Here is a 12,802-nt window from a genome sequence, read left to right on the forward strand (position 1 = left end):
TCCCCAGCTGCTTTTTAATATGGGACCAGTATGGTGGGGTATGCATGTGTCTGGATAATATGAAAAAAAAAAATCTGAGCATTTGCTATGAGTGGAACTGTGAACTTCTCAACCCCCCTTTCCTCTTCTGTTTAAAGGCCTATAAACATAATGTTACATCGGCCACAAGCTTTGCAAAGCTTCAGTTCTGTTCTTGCAAACAGAAATATATTTTGTGTGTGTGTGTGTGTGTGTGTCTATTCGTGATTTTGGATGTACCACAATTGAGCCAGAACATTAGATTAGTTGGCAAACAGAGAAGATGTTAGCATGAGAAGAAAGAGGCTCAGAGGATTCTGGAGTGATGCAAAGTCACATGCTGCCCTCAACAGTCCAAAACAATATGTGACTAATGCTAATAAAAAAAGTGATTGCTGACCACAAGTAACTGGGGAGTGTGGCCTCACTCCCTCTTCTTTCCCAGGAAATTAAATTGAATGAATGGAATGTTGTTTTAATTACATTTCTATACTCTAGTCGAATTAAATTATTCTAACAGTTCAAAATCAACTAAAAAACTGACCAATAACCTATAAGCCAGTGAACCCCTGCTCTGACTTTTACTGGGAAACCTGCAGAGCAACCAAAGACATAGAGCTTGGCTGAAGTTTAGTTATATTGAACATTCTGACACGTGTTGTTCTCACCATGACCCAAAGATGGTTTATACAGTCATAAAGTGATGATTGTCCTCTATTTAGACCACAGAAGCAAACTCAGCTGTTTGCTTTTAAAAAAACAGCTGTGCCATCTCAACAAAGATGAAAGAGAAATATTCATTTCAACTTCCTTCTAAAAAAGGAAGAAAGAGAAAACTTTGCATTGTTCATTGTAACAGACTAATTCTGAACAAAGAAATGCTGAAAGACCTTAATAGTGATAAGGCCTTAAGGAGTCAAACCAATACACACACATATACACATTCTGTGTAGACTGTACTTCTTATTTAAGAATGCCTTGGCTTTGTTTTTGGGGATATTTCTTTCCAAATTATCATCAAGCACAAAACAGTTTGACTTTGGGTAGGAATCAAAGGTGTCATAATCTCATTTTGAAATCTCTGCTCAAAATACAAGAGGTACAGCATAGCTTTAAGCCTGTTAGTCCATTGCCTGCATATAAACCAATTCTCATTTCTCCTTCAACCTAGCAAAAAACAAAATTGCAAGGAGCCTCACTGAGTCTCAAGATGATCTTGAGAGGATTTTGTTTGCTTACCCCTGCAGGTTGCTCTACATTATCCATTTCCCCTTGTTGTATTTTGTTTTCTTGGAAATAGTTCCCACAAATAGATGCTCTTTAATTGCTGTTCTAGTCTGATTTGTAGGCTGCCAGTTTTGTTTTTTAATCATGAAGTCATTTTCCAGGAAGGGGAAAAAAAGGGTAACTCTTCTGCACCTACTGTTTCTCTGGGAAAAGAGTCAACCTCAGTTGAATGCATCTCATTGGTTTGTGACATGGGGCAGCTTACCGCAATCACTTATTTGTCAAAGGGAAAGGGTCTGCATACTAGACAAAACAAAATGTATATGCCTAAGATATCACACATGCCTTAATGAAGAAAAATTATATAGTATCATTATTAGCATATGTGTTAGATTTATTACTTGTGCCCACCTGTCTGAGTTGAATGTGGCAACAACGGTCTTCCTTGCAGAACAAAAGAAGAGTAATTTAAACTAAAGCAGTGCTTCTTGACAATAGGATTATTGTTGATATATCCTGCATTTGTTGTATAGAATCATGTCCTGAATGTGCACACCAGTTCCTATTCCAATGTCTCAATTTTCCTGAGATATAATTCATTGTATAGCTCTAGAACAGTGTTTCTCAGCCTTAGCTGTTTTAAGATGTGTGGACTTCAATTCCCAGAATTCTCCAGCCGGCAACTATTAGGATGTAAGTCCAGACATCTTAAAGTTGCCAAGGTTGAGAAATACTGTCGTAATGTACATCTTGCATCTCTGCACCTTAAGCCCACATGCCCCTAATCCCTGCTTTGCCTTTGCCATGAGCAGATGTTCCTATGAACTTTCTTTTTACCTCTCCACAGATGATTCTGTTTTTTAGCAGGTTCATCTGTCATGATTTGACAGGAAACTCAGAGAAAAGCCAAAGAGTCACCTGGATGAAATTAACAGATCCTTAGCCAGTTTCTTGATACAGACCTCCAGTCTCAGGAAGGCTAACTCAACAGTGGCCTATTTGTTCAAAATGACAGTGGTAAACATGAGCAACGTTATTTTAATAGAAGTGAATATCTGTAGCTCAGGGTTGAACTGTGGAGTCCTTGGTGCTCTCTCAACTTGGTTGTTTTCTTGCAGACATTTCATTACCTGATTAGGTAACTTCATCAGTGCTAGAAGAGAGTGGGGTTTGCTCCCTGTTTATATACAGTATACTCTGCCAGAGTTGGTGGGGGTGTGGTTTTCTCCTTGGTAGTTCCTTGATTAGGGTATTGTTTTCTTCTTGTTTGTTTGCTTGTCTCCTTGGTAGTTCCTTGATTAATCATTTAATTACCCAGTCGGGTAATGAAATGTCTGCAAGCAAACAACCAAGCTCAGAGAGTACCAAGGACTCCATAGCTGAATGATTTTTGCCAAAAGTAGCACTCGTAGGGCTCATGTAGTCTGCTAAGCAAAACAAACCCAGTAAATTATGATGTATGGATCTAGCCAGTATATTTTGTAAACCATGATGTATGGCTAATCATATGTGAATCCAGCCAATTCTGGTTATTAAGAAGACAGATGTATGCACAATCTCATTAAGCCATAATATGATTTGTTTCATTATGGCTTATGCTGTTTGAATCCAGATTGTGGTTTGTAAACCATGGCTTATGAGTTAGCTAAAGTATACATTCATTCAATAATGGCTTCAAACAATCAACAAAACCTAATTATGAAATCTTGGTTTGGAACCACATGTGAATCAAGTGCAAACTTAACATATATTTGATTTTGGGGTTCAAAAATACTTAGCCTTCTAACATGGAATTTCAGGATTTTTAAAATGATTCAGAACTTTCTTTGTTCACAAATTACTAGTCCTACGTGGAAAATCCTCTTGATGTGCAAAAAAGATGAAACACATGATGAAATTGTCAGGAGTATGGTATAAAGTTTTGGCACTTATTTTAGTAATGTGGTGGCTTGGTGAATGTATATGTGAATTTCCTGCCTTTAGTATACAGTCCTCTCTCCATTGGTCTGCAGCCACCTGAGTTTACTACCCTATAATAAAATCTTGCAGAAAGGCTAAATTCACAGATCACACCAAACCATAACATAGTTTGTTTCGGTTTGACTAGCAAATTGTATAAACCATTGTGGTTAGCAAACTGGTTGAATGCAAAACATAACATTGTTGTAAAATAAGCAGTTTACTCTACAAACCAGTGGTTAAGCAAATTCAATTTGTTTAAACGCAATTAAAATTGCATTACATTAATGAGATATAGTCAAGATTATTACTCTCTATTTTTTTAAAAATTTCTTCCAGCACAGATATAGTTTAGTGACAATTGCAGGTGGAAAATTGGGATGGCACCCAAAACATTTAAAGACTGAACACAACCTTAGAGGCTCAAATTATATCCCTTTGTTCTGTGCTGTGATATTTAAAAAATACATTTTAACAACAAAAAATGTATAACCTAGAAACTGTGCATTTGGGGATCTGGGTAAAATTGCAGGTCATCTGCTGCAGTCCATAAATCCTTTATTAGTATTTACCCCCTCAGAAGAATAGCTGTGCTTGAAAAGAAAGGCACTCAGATTACTGCCAAAGGCCATTATTTTTCTAAAAAAAAATCTCACCTTATTTCTTGTTGGTATTAGGACTGATGATATCTTCATCCTTTAAAAATACTTTAGTTTTTCCAGTGTTTGAGACAGCTGGGTTTGGGACTGGGAACTCATGTAGCTTTAACATTATGAATACTGTTATTTTTTTTAAAAATCACAAAAATGGGAATTACTAGCAGGTGAATATAGCTTTCAACTTTTCATAAAACTAAGGTAAAAATTCCACAGTGATTTTTGTTTTATTTTTGCAATCTGATTTGCAGCAACCAAACACAAACAGAGAAAGTGGGACCTATCTTGGATACACAAATGGAACTTGGAGCAAAGTATTGCAAACATATGTATATATTCATCACACTATTCAGAATAAGCAACCTTATGCAACACATAGAAAAAGATGTGTTCTTGTTTATTCGTTTAGTCGCTTCCGACTCTTCGTGACTTCATGGACCAGCCCACGCCAGAGCTTCCTGTCAGTCATCAACACCCCCAGCTCCCCCAGGGACGAGTCCGTCACCTCTAGAATATCATCCATCCACCTTGCCCTTGGTCGGCCCCTCTTCCTTTTGCCCTCCACTCTCCCTAGCATCAGCATCTTCTCCAGGGTGTCCTGTCTTCTCATTATGTGGCCACAGTATTTCAGTTTTGCCTTTAATATCATTCCCTCAAGTGAGCAGTCTGGCTTGATTTCCTGGAGGATGGACTGGCTTGATCTTCTTGCAGTCCAAGGCACTCTCAGAATTTTCCTCCAACACCACAGTTCAAAAGCATCGATCTTCCTTCTCTCAGCCTTCCTTATGGTCCAGCTCTCGCAGCCATATGTTACTACGGGGAACACCATTGCTTTAACTATGAGGACCTTTGTTGTCAGGGTGATGTCTCTGCTCTTAACTATTTTATCAAGATTTGTCATTGCTCTTCTCCCAAAGATTAAGCGTCTTCTGATTTCCTGACTGCAGTCAGCATCTGCAGTAATCTTCGCACCTAGAAATACAAAGTCTTTCACTGCTTCTACATTTTCTCCCTCTATTTGCCAGTTATCAATCAAGCTGGTTGCCATAATCTTGGTTTTGTTGAGGTTTAGCTGCAAGCCAGCTTTTGCACTTTCTTCTTTCACCTTCATCATAAGGCTCCTCGGTTCTTCTTCGCTTTCAGCCATCAAAGTGGTATCATATGCATATCTGAGATTGTTAATGTTTCCTCCAGCGATTTTAACTCCAGCCTTGGATTCCTCCAGCCCAGCATGTCGCATGATGTGTTCTGCGTACAAGTTGAATAGGTAGGGTGAGTATACAGCCCTGCCGTACTCCTTTCCCAATCTTAAACCAGTCCGTTGTTCTGTGGTCTGTTCTTACTGTTGCTACTTTGTCGTTATACAGATTGTTCAGGAGGCATATAAGATGACTTGGTATCCCCATACCACTAAGAACTTGCCACAATTTGTTATGGTCCACACAGTCAAAGGCTTTAGAATAGTCAATAAAACATAAATAGATGTTTTTCTGAAACTCCCTGGCTTTTTCCATTATCCAGCGGATATTGGCAATTTGGTCTCTAGTTTCTCTGCCTTTTCTAAGCCCAGCTTGTACATCTGGCAATTCTCGCTCCATGAATTGCTGAAGCCTACCTTGCAGGATCTTGAGCATTGCCTTACTGGCATGTGAAATGAGTGTCACTGTTCGATAGTTTGAACATTCTTTAGTGTTCCACTTTTTTGGTATGGGGATATAAGTTGATTTTTTCCACTCTGATGCCCATTCTTGTGTTTTCCAAATTTGCTGGCATATAGCATGCATTACCTTGACAGCTTCATCCTGCAAGATTTTGAACAGTTCAGCTGGGATGCCGTCATGTCTTGCTGCCTTGTTATTAGCAATGCTTCTTAAGGCCCATTCAACCTCACTCTTCAGGATGTCTGGCTCTAGCTCACTGACCACACCATCAAAGCTATCCCCGATATTGTTCTCCTTCCTATACAGGTCTTCTGTATATTCTTGCCACCTTTTCTTGATCTCTTCTTCTTCTGTTAGGAGAAGTGAGTTGTCTTGGCAAAATTCTATCAGCCTATGTCCTGCTTCGTTTTGTTCTCCCAGGCCATGCTTACCTGTAATTCCAGGTGTCATCTGACTGCCCACCTTAGCATTCCAGTCTCCTGTGATGAAAATAACATCTCTTTTAGGCGTGCTGTCCAGTAGGTGCTGCAGATCCTCATAGAAGTGCTCTACTTCAGCTTCTTCAGCATCTGTGGTTGGGGCGTATATTTGGATCACTGTGATGTTAGATGGCTTGCCCTGAATTCAAATTGAGATCATTCTATCGTTTTTTGGATTGTATCCAAGCACTGCTTTAGCCACATTACTATTAATTATGAAGGCTACTCCATTTCTTCTGTGGTCCTCTTGTCCACAGTAGTAGATCTGGTGGTCATCTGATGTGAAGTGGCCCATTCCAGTCCATTTCAGTTCACTGACGCCCAGAATGTCTATCTTTAATCTTGACATCTCACCAAAAACGACATCCAATTTGCCCTGGCTCATAGATCTTACATTCCAGGTTCCAATGGTTTGTTGATCCTTAGAACATCGGATTCGCCGTTCACCACCAGCACCGTCGGCCGCTAGCCGTCCTTTCGGCTTTGAGCTAGCTGCGTCATCACGTCTGGGGCTAGTTGAACTCATCCTCTGTTCCTCCCCAGTAGCATTTTGACCATCTTCCGACCTGGGGGTCTCATCTTCCGATGGTATACCGACATATCTCTGGTTGTACTGATCCATTGAGTTTTCACGGCAAGAATACTGGAGTGGGTTGCCATTACCTTCCCCAGGGATCGCATTTAGTCTGACCTCTCTGTCATGACCTTCCCGTCTTGGGTGGCCCTTCACGGTTTAGCTCATGGCATCATTGAGGTGCTCAAGCTCCAGCACCACGACAAGGTAACAATCCTTTGCTGAAGAGAAAAAGATGTACTAGCTAGCAATATAAAGATAGCCGATAAGATGGAAGGAAATCTGGGGAGATCTCATTTATACTAACATAATGCACTGTAACTGCTTCAAGGTCTCTTTTAATGAGCAGTATAGAGATATTTTAAGTATGTAAATATATGTACACTCAGAGATGTACATCTTTTGTACGCTTGCAAGCCATCTTTGATTTAGCCACATCCATAAATTGATTCATACATTACCTTCTTTAAACCTGTCTCATTCTGACAATCCCATCAACTTCTTCCAATTATTCTCACTTAATCAACTTATTTTTATATTTCTCCTGACATACCCAACTCTAACTTTCACATTACAAAGTGGGCAGAAACATGCTGTTATACCCAGCCATTTTTGCTTCTTTTGACAAACGTTCTTTCTGTGCAACAGACCACATACTACCCACTCCCTTTCTACTAGCATTTGCATGTTTTAACATTTCTCAGTCTCTTTTCTGTTCTTCAGTAAATAGTCTATCCAGGCATACAAATTCATCTCCCTGTTCAAGCTTTTAACCATTTATGCATAACTTATAAATATGCCCTGTCAACTAGCTTTACCTTTGATAATGTTAATTTTCAGATCCATGCCTCTCATTGCATCATACATAATTTACTACAAATCATTTGAGCTCTCAGCCAGCAAAACAGCATCATTTGCATACAAAAGCATACACACACAAACACACACACACACATATACAGTACTGTGCAAATTTTTAGGCAGGTGTGAAAAAATGCTGCAAAGTAAGAATGCTTTCAAAAATATATATTGTGATTGTTTATGTTTATCAATTTACAAAATGCAAAGTGAGTGAACAGAAGAGAAATTAAATCAAATCAATATTTGGTGTGTCTACCCTTTGCCTTCAAAACAGCATCAATGCTTACACTTGCACACTTTGTACACTTGCACAAAGTCAGGGATCTTGTAGGATTAGAGTCAGGTGTATGAATAACAAACTATACCAAGCAGGCTCTAATGATCATCCATTTCATATGTAGGTTGAAACACAGTCATTAACTGAAACAGAGACAGCTGTGCAGGAGGCTTAAAACTGGGTGAGGAACAGCCAAACTCTTCTACTAAGGTGAGGTTGTGGAAGAGTGTTTCATGTCACAGGTCATGGCAAGACTGAGCACAGCAACAAGACACAAGGTAGTTATACTGCATCAGCAAGGTCTCTCCCAGGCAAAAATTGCAAAGCAGACTGGGGTTTCCAGATGTGCTGTTCAAGCTCTTTTGTAGAAGCACAACGAAACGGGCAACGGTGAGGACCGCAGACGCAGTGGTCGGCCAAGGAAACTTAATGCAGCAGATGAAAGACGCATCATGCTTACTTCCCTTCGATATGGGGAGATGTCCAGCAGTGCCATCAGCACAGAACTGGCGGAAACCAGTAGGACCCAGGTACACGCATCTACTGTCCAGAGAAGTCTGACCAGAAGTGGTTGTCATGGAAGAATTGCGGCCAAAAAGCCATACCTCCGACGTGGAAACAACGCTGACTCAACTATGCACAAAAACATAGGAACTGGGGTGCAGAAAAATGGCAGCAGGTGCTCTAGACTGGCGAGTCAAAATTTGAAATATTTGGGTGTTGCAGGAGGCAGCTTGTTCACCAAAGGGCTGGATAGCAGTACAATAATGAGTGTCTGCAGGCAACAGTGAAGGATGGTGGAGGTTCCTTGCAAGTTTGGGGCTGCATTTCTGCAAATGGAGTTGGAGATTTGGTCAGGATCAATGGTGTCCTCAATGTTGAGAAATACAGGCAGATACTTCTCCATCATGCCATACCATCAGGGAGGCGTGTGATTGGCCCCAAATTTATTCTGCAGCAGGACAATGACCCCAAACATACAGCCAATGTCATTAAGAACTATCTTCAGCATAAAGAAGAACAAGGAGTCCTGGAAGTGATGGTTTGGCCCCCACAGAGCCCTGATCTCCACATCATCAAGTCTGTCTGGGATTACATGAAGAGACAGAAGGATCTGAGGTGGCCTACATCCACAGGAGATCTGTGGTTGGTTCTCCAAGATGTTTGGAACAACCTACCTGCCGAGTTCCTTCAAAAACTGTGTGCAAGTGTACCTAGAAGAATTGATGCTATTTTGAAGGCAAATGTCATGTTCGCCGTTTCAATGTCTTTGATGCATCGTAACGTTTCGCATGTCATTAATTGGATGCGTGTTTCATCTTTCTGGGGAGGATGGGAACGGTTATCTTTTGGCTTTGCTTTGGAATGTATTTGTATTATCTATTGCGCTCAAGGTTACTTTCCCAGGCTAGCAACGCTGACGATTGCTAGCACCTGTGCCGGGCGGGGCTGTTACGAGGGAGGCGGGATACGTTTGCACCAAGGGTTTAAGTTTGTATTTGGCGCGCTTTTGCTCATTCTCAGCTTTCTCTGTATTTGTCTTTAGTACTCTAATAAATCAGATTTCATTTAGCAGCCTCTTGTGAGTCTGAGTATTTGGGGCTGGGGCAATCATTACATAAAGCTGAGAATCTAAGTTCCTAACTCCGCTGGCCCCTGTCCAGGAAAGACAAGCGTCTAACCCTGTGAGGGAGAGAGCCCGCGATGACTGAACCCGACTGTCATGTTCTCATTTCAATGTGCTGTTAACATTGTAACGTTTCACATGTCATGCAATCGTTACACCGACATCATGATGATGGAGGAAGGGGAACCGGACTCGACCGTGAGGCAGTCCGGCCGACCGTCCCAAGGTGGGGAGCTGTCAGCCATCCGAGAGGAGGCGAGCTCCGAGTCGGAGAGTGAAGCCGGGGGGCTGAAAACGGCCCTGGAGACCACCGTAAATTCTCCGGGCGAGCTGCTCACCTGGGATGAGACCCAAGGAGATGCCACGGCAGCGGGGGGCCCCTCCTGGAAGCAGAGATACCCATTATCCCCCAACGTGGTGCAGGTGCAGCCAACGGAGGGCTCACCCACTCCGGATCGGATCCGAGTGCTGGAGTCCAAAATGGATTCGTTGGAGGCTATATTGAAACAGCTGAGCTTGGATGTGACCTCGTTGCGAGAGGTCCGGGAAGAATCAAGCCAGAGGCATTCAACCCCTTCTTCCCAGGGGCTGTCCCCGGAACGGCGACGGGTGGTGCGGAGGCGCGAAGGGGACCAGTCAGTCCAGATGGAAATCGCAGCATCGCCAGGGCGATCGCCCCGGGGCCCCGCGCCGCCCCGAGCCAGGGAAACACAAGCCGCGGCAGCACCGGTGGTGGGGCGCAGCCCGGTGGGAGGCGGCATGCGAGACTTCCCTGTCAAGTTTGATGGGGACCCGACCAAACTCTCGTTCTTCCTGACGAACGCGAAAGCCTATATGGAAGAATGGGGGGCGTTTTTCCAATCGGAAAAGGCAAGGATCATCACCATTGCCACCAAACTGAAGGGGAGGGCGGCAGACTGGTATGTCCAGATGTGCCAGTCGGAGGCGCCTGAACTGGAAAGTCTCGAGGAGTTCCTCTGGGCGTTGAAGCAACACTTCGAGGACCCCTTAGCAAAGGAGAGAGCAAAGCGAGCCCTGAAGGAACTCAAGCAGGGGTTCAGATCAGTGGCCGATTATGCTTTGGAGTTTAAAGCGCTAGCTGGGAAGGTGGAGGACTGGTCCCAAGCAACCATTATCGAGCTCTTCAAGGATGGCTTGAATACAGAGGTGCTGCGCTGGTCCCTGGGGAGGGACGACCCATACACGCTGTATGAGTGGATCCTGCTGGCGGGGAGGGCTGAACATGCCCAGGAGATCTTTGCCCAGCGGAAGACCGCCAAGTCGGGGCGGGAGGGGAAGCCCAGCCGCCCATCGACCACCGGGGGGAAACCGGGACAACGACCCTGGGACGAGGAGCGGGAGAAGCGGTACGCAAAAGGCTTGTGTCTGAGATGTGGTAAGGAGGGGCATCGAGTGGCAGCATGCCCGAAGGCAAAGGTAGAGGAACGGCCCGGAAAACCGCCAGCAAAGTCCCCTGCATTGCCGAGGAAACAGAAAGCTGCGGTGGCTGAAACTGAGGGAGACGATGTGATGTTCTACGAAATTGAAGGGGAGACCGAAATCCCGCAGCCGGCGGGAAACGCCAGCCACCTGCTCTAAAGGGCGCCGCTGGGCAGGTGGTAGAGGACGGGCGCGAGCCTCCATCGGTGAGTGGCACTTACCGCATACTCATGGTGAAATTGAAATTGGGCTCCCAATCCAAGACTGTGGAAGTATGGGCCATGATTGATTCGGGGTGTTCCCGGTGTCTTATGCACCCCGACGTGGTGGCGGCTTTGGAGCTCCCCACTTTCCCTTTACAACGACCCATCGCTTTTACTCAATTGGATGGGTCCATGGCAGGGGGCAAACCGGTCACCCATTTTACAGGGCGTGTAGCCTTGCAACTGGGCAGTCACCAGGAAGGGTTGTCTTTTGTCGTGGCTCCTGTAGGGGGACCATTGGTGGTGTTGGGGGTACCCTGGTTGGTGCAGCAAAACCCCCAAATAAACTGGGTTTACCGAACTATCACGTTTAGGGATGGGTTTTATCAAGCGGCAGAGGGGAAGGGTGCCCCAGAGGAGATGGTGGGGGTTGCGGCAGCTGCGACTCCGCCTTACCCGGCCTCTCCTCTGGAAGGCTTGCCAGCCGAGTACTGGATGTTTGCTGATGTATTCGGTGAAAAGGAAGCTGACCAGTTGCCCCCCCATCGAAAGACGGACTGTGCCATAGAACTGCTGCCCAACACCCAATTGCCTAAACCAAAAATTTATTCCATGACGCAGAAGGAACTGACTCTGTTGAGGGAATTTGTGGACAAAAATCTGGCGCGCGGATTTATTGAGCCGGCGAATTCACCCGTGGGGGCGCCGGTTCTTTTTCGCCCAAAAAAGGACGGGACATTGAGACTTTGTACGGATTTCCGCGGATTAAATGCCGTCTCAATTTCCAACAAATATCCCTTGCCATTGATAAAGGACATGTTGTCACATCTGGCCAAGGGAAAGATCTTCTCTAAGCTTGATTTAAGAGAAGCCTACTATCGTGTACGAATCAAGGAGGGGGATGAGTGGAAAACTGCATTCAATTGCCCGTTGGGAGCTTTCCAGTATAAGGTGTTGCCGTTTGGGTTGGCTGGGGCCCCTGGGGTATTTATGCAATTAATCAATGAAGTTTTGCATGAACATCTGTTCAAAGGTGTACTGGTGTATTTGGATGTGTTGATTTATACTGAAACCATGAAAGAGCATGTAGCTCTGGTAAAGCAAGTATTGTGTAAACTCAGATCTGCTGAATTGTATGCCAAGCTGTCGAAATGTGCCTTTCATCAGACCCAAATTGACTACTTGGGGTATAGGATTTCAGATAAAGGCATAGAAATGGACCCTGCCAAGGTGCAGGCTATCATGGACTGGGAGAGTCCCCGCACCCGCAGGCAACTTCAAAGTTTCCTGGGGTTCAGCAACTACTACAGATTGTTCATAAGGGGGTTCGCTGAGATTGCCTTGCCCCTAACTGAGCTGCTGCGAACCAAAGGGGTGGGAGATACTAGGAGAGTCAAGAATCCCGGAGCGCTGTTGAGGTGGACGCCTGCTTGTCAGACGGCGTTTGAGCGGCTGAAAGCAGCTTTCGTCAAAGAGCCCATTTTACAGCATCCTGATCCTTCAAAGCCGTTTGTTGTACAGGCAGATGCCTCCGATTATTCTATTGGGGCATTGTTGATGCAAAAAGACGAGGCAGGATGCCTCAAGCCCTGTGCCTACTTATCCCGCAAATTCTCCGAGACTGAGAGGCGTTGGCATGTTTGGGAGAAGGAGGCATTTGCAGTAAAAGCTGCATTAGAAGCTTGGCGGCATCTGTTGGAAGGGGCAAATCATCCCTTTGAAGTATGGACTGACCATAAAAACTTGGAGGCTCTTAGTACCCCTCGAAAACTGAGCCCCAAACAGGTTCGTTGGGCTCAATTTTTCAATCGATTCAATTT

The sequence above is a fragment of the Candoia aspera genome, chromosome 2 (assembly GCF_035149785.1).
Source record: "Candoia aspera isolate rCanAsp1 chromosome 2, rCanAsp1.hap2, whole genome shotgun sequence".
Classification (NCBI taxonomy): Eukaryota; Metazoa; Chordata; class Lepidosauria; order Squamata; family Boidae; genus Candoia; species Candoia aspera.